This window comes from Cuculus canorus, chromosome 1, assembly GCF_017976375.1.
Source record: "Cuculus canorus isolate bCucCan1 chromosome 1, bCucCan1.pri, whole genome shotgun sequence".
Taxonomy (NCBI): Eukaryota; Metazoa; Chordata; class Aves; order Cuculiformes; family Cuculidae; genus Cuculus; species Cuculus canorus.
Window position 1 is genome coordinate 130,512,389 of NC_071401.1, and position 12,054 is coordinate 130,524,442.

Genomic DNA, 12,054 nt, shown 5'->3' on the forward strand with positions numbered 1-12,054 from the left:
TCCTGTAAATGTCATTGTGCCAGTGCAGCTGTGTGTTAAACTGCATTGTAATGTAGACTGAGAAGTTTCAGTGGCTAAAGAGTAACAGTTCCCCACTCTACCCTCAGTTATTTTTAGCTGGATCAGTTCCTGATCCAATCCAGTCCGCTGTACAGACACACAAACAGCTGTGTCAGTATGACAAGGGAAAATGTTTGAGGGAAAGGGAGGAGCGGCTTAGGCAAGTTTAATCATCACCGGTACCAAAAGGGAAACCACAATCATGAATGATTGCTGTAAAAGTTCAGGAGCAATTATTTAAACCTCTCTCTACAGCCACCTGTCTTACTCTTTACATAGGAAAACAAGGCCTAGGGAACTTTATGCATCTGTACAGCTGAAAGAAAATAGCTTTGTGCCTGGTTTAGCTGCACCTTTCTCAGTGAATCAAGGGTGTCTGAACAAGTCTGCTGTGGCAGCAGCTACAGTTCCTCATGGCTTCCGCACCTACTGGTATTTTTGCCAGCCTGTGTGCTTAAATGTCAAATCCTGCAGAGATCAAAGTTTGCCATCTTAGTAGTTTGTCTGGACACCAGCTATGAGCAGTTATTGAAAAATATGCAAAATGTGTTCAGAAAATTCTCTAGAGATGGTCTGCTGGCATTTTAAAGCGACATGTGGCTTGCTTTGAAATGTCCCAATTATTGCAGCACAAAAAAACCAAGTGGCACCTTCTCTGCTCTGCAAAACAGTGGTGTTTTCATCTTCCTACCTTGGGGGTCAGGGTAACCCTGACTGCTTCAACTTCTCTTCCAGCTCTCTTCCTCTATCTAGTGCACACTTGCAGATTGTCTCCAAAAGAAAAGTCCTTACAGAGTTGTGGCAGCAGGGCTTTTTTTCGTGTGCTGTTGCCGTAACCTGAAAGTTTGTTTTCTTGGCACGAACTGTTTGATGTAACATGGATAGATTTTGAGTTTCCTTGTCTTCTTTCCTGACCTTTTGCTGCTGGGATGCTCTCTCCTACTTCTTTTCATCCTTCCCCAGTGATGTGCTCTGACAGACAGCACAAGGAAAGAGATGGGGAGTCAGGGCTGATTTCCTCCTGTATTTATGGGGACTGATAACCTGTAGTTATCTTGCCTTCTGCGAGAAAAGCATCTTCCGTATGTATTCGGAGTAGCAGGTTAAAACTAGAGAGCTGCTACATCCTCCAGCACCTAGAACTGGGGACTTCATTAGGAAAATGTAAGTCTCCTGTCTGGATGCCTGTCTTTTGTAGCCTCGTGTCCCAGCTGCAGAGCAGGCAGCAGAATGAGGTGGTAAGGTCCAGGTTTCTCCAGCAAGGAAAATCAGGGAGGAGCAAGTTCCTCCTCTTGCACAGGCTTGGCTAAGGAGACAGGAGGGAAGAGCAGCCAGACCTGTGGCAGGATGGTAGATCCCAGGGGCATGGAAAACAGAAGGAGGAAATAGAGGATGGGAGGGATTGTTGTGCTAGCAATTTTCCAGGGAAACACATAGTTTACAATGAACCTCTTACAAGAAGCTTAGTTTAATACTGTTTTCTCAGTAACTGTTTTCTCAAAGACCTATCTACAAGTTTAATTAAAAATCAAGCACAGTAAGAGCCAAAACAAAGGTAAGGCCTCAGCCCAAAGCAGCAACCGGAACAACTTTCCTTCTTCCTCTAGCAATACTTTGCCTTATATGACCATTAGGTTCTGTTTGAAACAGTTCACCATGCAGTCCAGGTTAAAGCTTCTGTCTCTCAGTTTGGAGTAGAGTATCGCAGTGCATGCACCTGAAGTGAAGTGAAAACATGTCAGGCTCAGTATATGTGATGGACCGTGTGTTTCAATTTGTGGCTTTCCTAGAAAGTCCATGAAGATCACAAAGACCTCTTCAGTTTTACAGGTGGAGACTGAAAGTAAAAAAGAAGGAGGAAAGATTTTCCACTGCAAAATGTTGAGGGAAAAATAAAGACCTGTCTAAACCTAAGCATGTGTGTAGAGCTGGACTCTGTGGACAAAGATGCTGATTTTGTAATATCTAATAGTGCTACATCACAGCTTAGATTCCCATTAGCCAGCTCCTGCTGACATAGGAAAACTTTCCTCAGAGAAATACAAATAGAGTTAAAAAATAGAGTTAAATATTAACTTTATAGAGCTAAATACCACTACCAAAAGACAGTTAGCAATTCTGAAACCTAATTTAATGGTAGAATAGGAAGCATAATCATAGAATCATGGAATGGTTTGTGTTGGAAGGGTCATTAAAGCCTATGCAGTTCCAACCCCCCTGTCATGGTCAGGGATGCCTCCTACTGGACCAGGCTGCTCAAGGCCCCATCCAGCCTGGCCTTGAGCACCTCCAGGGATGGGGCATCCACAACATATAAGTAACAATCAAGATATTTATCTAAGAATAAAAAATCTGCTTAGTCAATTAAACTCACTTTACTGGGGTATACAACATGCTGCTTCTATCCAGTGCCTCAGGAACTGCTGCTGCAGGCAAAGAATGATGGAGATTTTGTTCAATGAAAACTTTTCTCCACAAAAGGCACAAGTACAAAAAGGATTTCATGTGACAGTGTCTTCAGCCTAGATTCCACTGAAAATAGCATGTAGAGTTGCCATCCAAAGAAGAAATGCCACAGCAATGAAGCTTCAGCAAAAAAACCTAAAGGCATTCACTTTAAGACTGCAGGAAAAGGGATACGCAAAAATCCGTTATTTCATCTGCTGTCAAGGAAAAATATTTCCCAGGAAGATGAAGAGAAAATTATGAGAAATACTTGCATGTTATCTCTTTAGAAATCCAGTCTGTTTCTTGGAAGCAAGAAATCCAGCCTGGTCTTGCAGCAAGCACAGGAAAAGCTAGTAGCACAAGAATGATACTGTTTACTTGTGGACTGGCTGCTGCGAGACTTGGTTAGGCAGAACCAGGACAGAAATAACATGATAAACGACTGGTCACAGTTAGTTGGGGGAAACCACAGCAAAGACATAGCAGAAAATTGGCATGGCAATAGTTTTGGGGTTGGGTTGATCGAAGGCACCAGTACGAAGGGAATCCAGGGTGATCGCCCGCTGTTTAGGTGATTTATTATGGATTTAGCAGGCATGAACTGAGACTCAAAGGGAAAACATGAGGCATTTTTTTGTTTCATACAGTGGTGTTTCTGAAGGTGGAACTCTATGGTGCAATCAGTCTAGCAGAAAGCCAATTAGAAAACTTCCAGTCCTCACCTGACCCCAACCAATCCTTCTTACCTCCAAGCAACAGCACAATTAACATCCATCCTTCCCCTCATGCTGTCCAATAGGGAGTTATCTGTGATAGGGCAGTTAGATCAGCAATTCAGTGCCTATAACAAAGAGGGCATTCAACTGTGGTGTGAGACAGGGAGATGTAGGAAAAGGGGTGAAACTGGAAAAGGGAACCTTTTAAACCACAGAATTTGTAACATGGACCACTGCCCCTGTCACACGTCCTGAAAAGAAGGGGGAAAAAATGCTCTCCTGAAAATCAGGCTGGCTGACTGACAGAGGTAAATCAGCTCAAAATTACTTTCAGGCCAGAGGAAAGAAATTGAGCATATTCACTCACCTCCATGGAGGGCCAGAAACATTCAGGTGCTGTTAAAGCCGCAGAGGAGAATCCATCTGTTGAAGTTTACCTGCAGGAGAAAGCAGGCTGACCAAATCCTGCATGGTTTCCCAGGTAATTCACTGAGTCTAATAAAACCTCATTTTATTTTTACTTGTGGTTTATCCTATTAATTTGAAATAAAATTTTACAATTTGAAAAACAGAGTAGATTTAAAAAGAATCATGATTAGGAGTCACACCTAAAAAATACCTTACTAGCCTAAGGTTGTATCTGTTCTTCCAACAAAACAAAAGAATAATTGGCTGGTACCAGAAATACATGCAGCTAGCCTTGTTCCATGAGTGCATCATTCTGCTCGCCATCTTTTCCAGCAGCCTGTCATCTTCTAGCAGAGAACCTCTCATCAGTTGTGGCACTTTTCTCAGTCTAAGGGAAACAACAGAGATCCGTGAATTTTCTCAGAGACTGACAAGATGAACTGAACAATTTCACTCATTCACATGGAGTCGTTTAGAAATTACCTGTAGATGAAGAGTTTTTCTTCCCCGGGATTGAGTTTTTTTGCCCACACAGGTATTTTGTGGTTTCTAATGACTACATGGTGTCATTCTTTAGCTTTTTGTGAGTGTCCTGGAATTATTACAAGGGACCTAATTAAGCCCTCAAGTAATAAAATGAACATCTAATGGGTTAGCTAGAGTTGCATATGAACTTTTGCCTCCACTCTTTGAGACCCGGTGTCAGCCATCAGTACCATACACTTTTCTGGTGAAGGTCTCAACGACCTTGCTGCAATATCCCTCCTGTGGCCTTTTCCAGTATTGCACAAGTCAAAAGCTGGAACAAACATCTGGAGCCTGGCAGAGGAAATTTAACGTTCTGTCAGGTTTAGATTACCACTCCGATTTCATCAAGTAATGGCAAAAGCAGAACTAGAGTGGAGAACACTTGTTGTGTTAAAAACGAGAGGAAAAAAACCCAACACTCCCTCTCCCAATGGAATCATAGGATCACTGTGTTGGAAAAGACTTCGAAGATGGCCAGCAGGTCGAGGGACGTGATTCTGCCTCTCTATTCCTCTCTTGTGAGACAAAGGCTTGTAGTGATAGGACTAGGGGCAAAGGCTGTAAATTGGAGAGGAGCAGATTTGCACTGCTCCTCTATAAGCAGTGATGATGTGAGGAGGAATTTCTTCATGATGAGAGTGGTGAGGCACTGGCACAGGTTGTTGTGGCTGCCCCATCTCTGGAGGTGTTCAAGGCCAGGTTTCATGGGGCCTTGGGCAGCCTGATCTAGTGGGACGTGTCCCTGCCCCTGGCAGGTGGGTTGGAACTGAATCATCTTGATGGTCCCTTCCAACCCAAGCTATTCTATGATTCTATGATTCTAAGATCATCAATCCAACTGTAAAGGATCTTAGTTTGCATGGTGTGTTTGGGTCTGTTTTCCTTCCTTTATTATGATCATGAATGCAGCAGCAAGGTCCAGTCACTGTGGATGAATCTGCCACTCGTATATTTAGAGTTTGTCCTGGGAAATAAAAAAGCTCCGTGAATTCTGGCTTTTTTTTTGATGTCAGTATTGCATTCAGGGTTGTCAAGCAGGAAAGGGTAAAACCCTCCAAAAAATATAAATTGAAAGGGAAGAAAAATGGATAGGAAGCTCTACAGGATAACTTTGTAAGTCCCTTCACAAGCAACAAAAGCGACTCTTTATACTACTATATTCTGAGCTGAAGAACTGAGTCAAATTCCTCTGCCAATACTTTCTCTACTAGGATTATCGAGTATTTAACATTCGCTATTAAATTATGTACAAGGTTTTTAGACACTTTTTTTAGATGTTGCCTAAACCAAACAAATAAAATAGGAAAAAATGTCCCTGCACATAAACGTCCATTTCATCTGTATATCTCACATTTTCCTTTGCAAGCAGAGCATAGACTTCTTATAAAAGCAAGAAACCCTTAAGAAAAAATACAATAGAATAATGTGTTAAGAACCTCTAAACCTGGCCTACGGCTGGGAGACAACCACGTTTACATAGGAACATGAATTAGAGCTTAGATCTATGTCCCACCAAGTTAAACTGCTTCCTACCTTTCTCCATGCATGATCCTATGCTGACTCTATAAGCAAGAAAAAAGGAAAAAACAAGAAGACAGAGAAAGCAACACTAAACTCACCACTGCCTTCAGAGGGGCAAGAGCAATAGCATAGCACCCCTACATACTTATTTCATAATACAGAGGCTGTCAATTGTGTATTGCATGTGCTGCCCTGGTGGAGAAGATGTCTAGAGGGAAAACTTAGGCAACTGAAAAAAAAAATCCTTAACTTTTACAGACGGAGGTCTTTACATTAGGGGACAATTTCTGAAGCTAGGTCCCATCTTCAGGTGTTTCTTAGCTATACTGAAGGGTTAGAAACGCAACTTTAAAAACTGCAGACCTAGCTGGATCATTGGATGTAATAAAAAATTATTTATCCCATCACTTTCCACCTTCTATACACAGACTTCTCTCTGTTGAGCTCCTCTGCCAACTTATGCACATAGATTTGGAGTCTACAACAGTACACACACACATATATGGACACATTCACATATAAAATCCATAGTAGTATATTCCTATATTGCACAACATCCAATACAATAATATGATATTGTATAGTCTATGCAGTAAACAAATCTGCGTTTTTGTATATACACAGTGATTCCTACAGTTAATTAAACTGCAGCTATGCATAAACAAATTCCCTTCCTCTCTAACTGAACAAACAAGCTTTTTACAGAAACCACATAATCTGTGTTCCCTGTCTATGTTGTTTCAGATTCTGACTTGCTCTTTTTTTTTCCCTCTGGGCTTCTATCTTCTTTGGTCTTAATTCTTCATTGTTTCTATTCCCTTCCAGAAGACAAACTGCAAAATCACAGGAGTGAACCTGCTGATCTTTTGAAACCTCATCTTTCAGATAAAGATGCCTTACCAGTGCATCCTCATCTTAAGCAAAGATTAACTCTATATTAAAAATGAAAACAACTAAAAACTATTACTTAAGGGCTAGAAATCTTGCATAAACCAAACTAAGAATATGCCATTGAACAAAACAAGAAAATCTCCTTATTCCAATATTCAAGAAGCATTTCTAGGGCATGATTAACCTACTCCCAAGGTAGGCATCTAAAAAAGGTCAGACAAATCATCACCTAATAGTGTCCATTTCTCTCCAGTGACTATGAAGGTAGCCTAGACCATAACTCAGGTGGAGACACACATATTGGGGCAGATTTCCTGCCTCAAATGCACCCCAGTTTCTACAGGAACTAACCACAGAAGCTGGCTGCTGATAGAAGGGGAGCAAAAGCTATGCATAGTGCCTTTGTTCGCTTGCCTACGGTTTTCCAGCTTTCTCAAGGAAAGCATTCAACAAGAACTGCTGCAGCAAGCGGGGGAAGATCTGTCCCACTCCTCCACTCAAGAATCAAGAGGTTTTGGACGAAGCAGAAAAACAGAATTAAAGCATGTTTTGCTACTGCTTCTTCCCTGAAAATAAAGGTTGAGTCTGCTCTATTTCTTTTCTGCTTTTGTCTTGACCAAAATGATATTAATCCTAAATTTTCTCTCCACTTACGTATATTTAGAATGAGACAGAAGCTTCAAAAGATAGTTCAAATCCTTGATCTTTATGAAAATCTGTATTTTCAGATTTGGGAATCAATTTTGTCATATACTTTTGACACCCTCATGGAGTTTTTTTCTGTAGTTTCTTGAAAAAATAAGGCTTTTATATCATGCTGTCAGTTCCCCACTAGTCACTTAGAAACCATCTGACTCATTTCAATCAAATTTAACACGCATGTAGAGGAATCAAAGATGAGCATGCTCCTATAGCCAAAGATCAGTAGCTGAGAGCTATTACTGGTATCCCCATGGAGGCATCAGTAGGGAGAGACTGGCCGTCATCCACGTTGTTCAGCATTTTATGTCATATCTTGTCCAGGCAGCAGGTCAAAATATTTGGTTTAGGGACACTGATTCTGTTGTGAAGGTGGGAGAGTCATAAGGATGTTTGTGGGGGGAAAGGGCTGCTAGGAAGAAGGAGCACTAATAAGCTTCCTTTCTTCAGGCTGTTATAACCAACAACTGGATGTGTCTCTTTTGTATGAAAGTATTAATGGGAATATTGGTAATAATGAGCCAACTATACCCTGTTTGGGGTATTTAGGCTATAAAGATTTGCTTCTATAACACTACACTGACCAAGATTTCCACCACTGTCCACTGAAGTATCTGATACAAGGACTATCAAGAGCCAAATGTGGGGCAAGATAACTCTGATTGAGCCTGAAAGCTGGTGCTCCTAAAATAATGGAGAGGATTTACACGTGAGTTTTGGTAACTTTCCCCTCTAGGAATTCCTGAAATATTCACAACATAGTAACCTCTGCCTCCTATGATAATTTCCAAAGCAGATTACCAGAAATTATTCAGAAATTAATTAACTTTTGCAATGAAGAAAGGCTGAGAGAGTTGGCGTTGTTTAGCCTGGAGAAGAGAAGACTCTAGGGAGACATTATTGTGACCTCTCAGTATGTAGAGGGGGCTTATGAGAAAAGTGGAGAGAAACTTTTTGCCAGGGCCTGTGGTGACAGGACAAGAGGTGACAGGTTTGAACTGGAAGAGGATAAATTGAGATTGAATGTAAGGAAGACGTCTTTTATGATGATTATGGTGGGATGCTGGAACAGGTTGCCCCAAGAAGCAGTGGATGACCCATCACTGCAAGTGTTCAGGGCTGGATGGGGCTTTGAGCAATCTGATCCACTGAAAGATGTCCCTGCCCATGGCAGGGGGGTGGACTAGATGATCTTTGAAGGTCTCTTCTGACCCAAACCATTCTCTGATCCTATGATCTGAGAGCAGCAAAACCCATAAAGGAAGGACACTGGTTTCCTGGCAAGGCTGGCAGGTAGGAGTGCACTGCACATGCCAGTTCCTGTGCTAGGAAGGGCCCTGGGGGTCTGGCACCCATGCTCCCAGCACCTGGCCCAGGAGAGACCCTGCACCCACGCATCACCCTCTCTCAGCCCCAGCAAGCATCACAGCCAACCCTCACTGCAGGTGAGCCATCAGGGCTGGGGAAGGTGGTGCCCAAGCTGGGGGCTGCAGGGCAGCAGCATGCAGCCAAGAAGCAAGAACCCACCACTGAAGCTATGCAGGGGAAAAGCAAGCAGTCCAGCTGCTCCAGGGAGAAAGCATGGGCATAGGAGCACATCTGCAGTGATAAGAGGTTTGGAAAACAGTCTCTGGGGAGAAGCGGGGGAACTGGGTTTGTTGAGTCTAGAGCAGGCTGGAAGTGAGGCAGAACATGAAAATGCAGTTGCAGTGTAGGAGAGGTTGTTATTAAGAGAGACAAGGATTACCTTGCTGGAAGGAAAAAGATAAGATCTAATCGGCTTTATTTTCAGGAAAGAAAAGAAGAAAAGGAAAAAGAAAGAAGCTGGATGTTGCAAAAAGTTTCTCTGACTAAGGCAGAGCTGGAATAGGTTACCTAGTGAGGTTGTGAAACCCACTTCACTGAAAATTTTAAGAAGTTAATCAAAAGTCACTGTACTTTCTCGGTAGAGGATGGACTGCCATGCTATTTCTCAGTCTTTGGAAAGTAAAAGTCCATCTAACCTTTTCAAAAATAAAATTTAAAAAAATCCCATACATATCACACAGATCCTTAAACGTATGGGTGATAAATAAAAAGTTTACCATTTGGATTAAAAAAAGCTAATATGACATTACAAATCCTAATTTTACTAGAACAAATTCAAACATTTAAATTTAAAATATTATTTGGATAGCAAACTTTGATCTTTCCTCTTAAAGACATTGTTGAGCAGCTCTTGAGCAGGTAAATGTTTCAGCACTATTTCTGTCGTAGAAGTTACCTCATTCCACCTCCTTACTGCTACCAAACTTTCTTGTCTGTTCTCTCCTGCTCCAATGTAGCGACCTGCAGGACTGTGTCCTGGCCACTTCTGCATTCTTTGGGGCACTTTTATTCCTACTGAAATGCTTGTGGGCTGGGCCAATCTCACAGCAAGGCCATACAGTCATCTCTCCACCATCCTAGGTTATGGGGCCATAAGATAGCTCAGGCACTGGGAAAAAACAGATTGCATGGTTCCTTTGGGACCCACTGTAGAGCAGAATACTCTGAACATATGGAGTATGCTGACACACGCAGACCTTTCCAGTCCATTAGGGAATATTAAGTCTATCAGGATGTCTTGACTCCATAACCAAAAGGATACAGAAGGAGGCTTTCTTGAGATGCTGCATTAGTGTTTAGTGATAATCAGCATGCTGAGTTCAGTCCAACCTTTCACTACCAAATGGTCCCACTACCAATATCTTGCACAAACTTGGCCAGCCAACCAGTTAATGGCAACAACACAGCTGGTTAGGGCCAACTGGGCAGCTTGCTGGCAGTCCCTGGACAACCCTGGGAGATGTTCCAGAGTCCATTCCATTCACAGAAGTGTAAACCACCCTGACACTGCCAAACCATTTCCTCTGCTGGGAAATACATTGTAGTAGCACTGAAATGTCTAAATGGGCTTGGTAGAGCTTAGTGACTCTGGCTCATAGTGATTTGGATGATTTGATGAGACACTTGTCTCACCAGTACTTTGATAACCACACAGCTTGTGAGCTCAGGCACAGTGTTAACATGAAAACATAGGAAGCCCACGTCTGTTTGGTACAGAGGATAAAGGGTCTTCTGGGATATGGAAACTCTGGGGACCGTGGTATAGGTTGTACTGCAAGTTTTCACCTTCAGGACTGACACAGTAGTAGAAGTGGTGATGCTGACCCACAGCTTGTAAGCCTTGCTGGGTCTGACTTGACTCTGTGGGGGACCATTCAGATGCCTCTGCAGTTGTTCCTTAAAATTTCTGGTTCCATCAGGACACATTAGCTTGGGCTTTTTACCATGTGCTTCCTGACCCAAGCTGACTCTGAAACAATCTAGGCATATTTCCACTCATGAATTCTATGAGGATAAGATGGGCCTTTTCAGAGTCAGCTTTGGTACCTCTGAACTTCAGGGATAGCATAACCACAAACTGGCTAGACACATTAAAAGTCCTTTTTTTTCATTAGCACTGACAGAGAATTTTGAGTGTTTGAAGTCATGTACAGATATACTGAGGACGTCACGCCTTTGCAAAATAGACTGGGGAGTTAAGATTAATCATTGTTTTGTGATGAACACACCAGCCTAGAAAGAGGCAAGCACATTGATCAAGGATTCTGGAAGTTCTTATGTCTTCTTCTAGTCTGATGGGCTGATTTGTGCAAGTCTCTTCACCCACCACCGTCTTCCCCATCTTGGTTCTCTCCACTTGTGTAACTGTGTCATGCACCTGCTGGTGAGAGGCAAAATATAGAACACAGATATAATGAAGTCTGTAAGAGAACTGGTGGCAGACGGAAGATGAGAACCCAGGAATTCCAGGCTGCAAGGTCTCAACCCAAGAACCTTTCATCTGAAGAATCAGTTCACGGCTTTCACTCTCATAAATGCTGTTCTTCAGGTGGTGTCTGGGGGAATAATCATACCTGATGAGTTTTTCCCACCTCTGTTCCAGCTGCTGCTCATGACAGTTCCCCAGCTGAAAATAAGGAGACCCATCATCTAACAATTCACATGAAAATGAAGGCATTTCGACCTTTACATGCACCAACAGAGAGCCCAAATGGGAGAGAAATCCCTTTGGTGTTGTGGCTGTCGAAAGGGTTTTGATGCTAATTCTCACCTGTCTCAGTATAAGCAGGATCACACTGCAGAGAAGCCTGGCCTGTGAGCTCCCAGTGTGAAAAGCTGGAGTCAGAATTCATCATCAATAAACCTGGCTCAGCAAAACATCAACATCTGAATGGAATATAGTCACTGTGAGTCCTGCAGGGCAGGCATTCACTCCCACACCAGAGATGGAATAAAGGGAAAGATATCCAAGCCATTATTAGGAGTCTTCCAGGAAACAAGAGACGCAACCCCAAGCACTACAGAGAGCAATCTGAAAATGCCACAGTGCAATGATGTAACAGTGATTGGAAGTGAGTACCCTACTAAGATGATGGGCCTTTGGAGGTCATGTTGGTTTTGTAAAAATCACTAATGAGGGAGGAGGAGGTCCAGGGAAGGGTGAAACTTGAAGTAGTGAGAGAGGAAGAGAAGAGGTAAAAAAAGGAGCAGGGTGAGTTCAGTCAGCAAAAGAGCAAATGACATCTTTAGGGTATGAAGAGATCTGTCTGACTGCTGGATCGGTAATTAACTTGGGCAACCGGAATGTCTGCCCCAAACTGAGAGAAGGTAACTTTATTCTTGTTCTGTTTTGAGAAAGCATAGTACTATGTATTCTAGAGTTACTATGAGTCATTATTTGCACTTCATTAGTCAC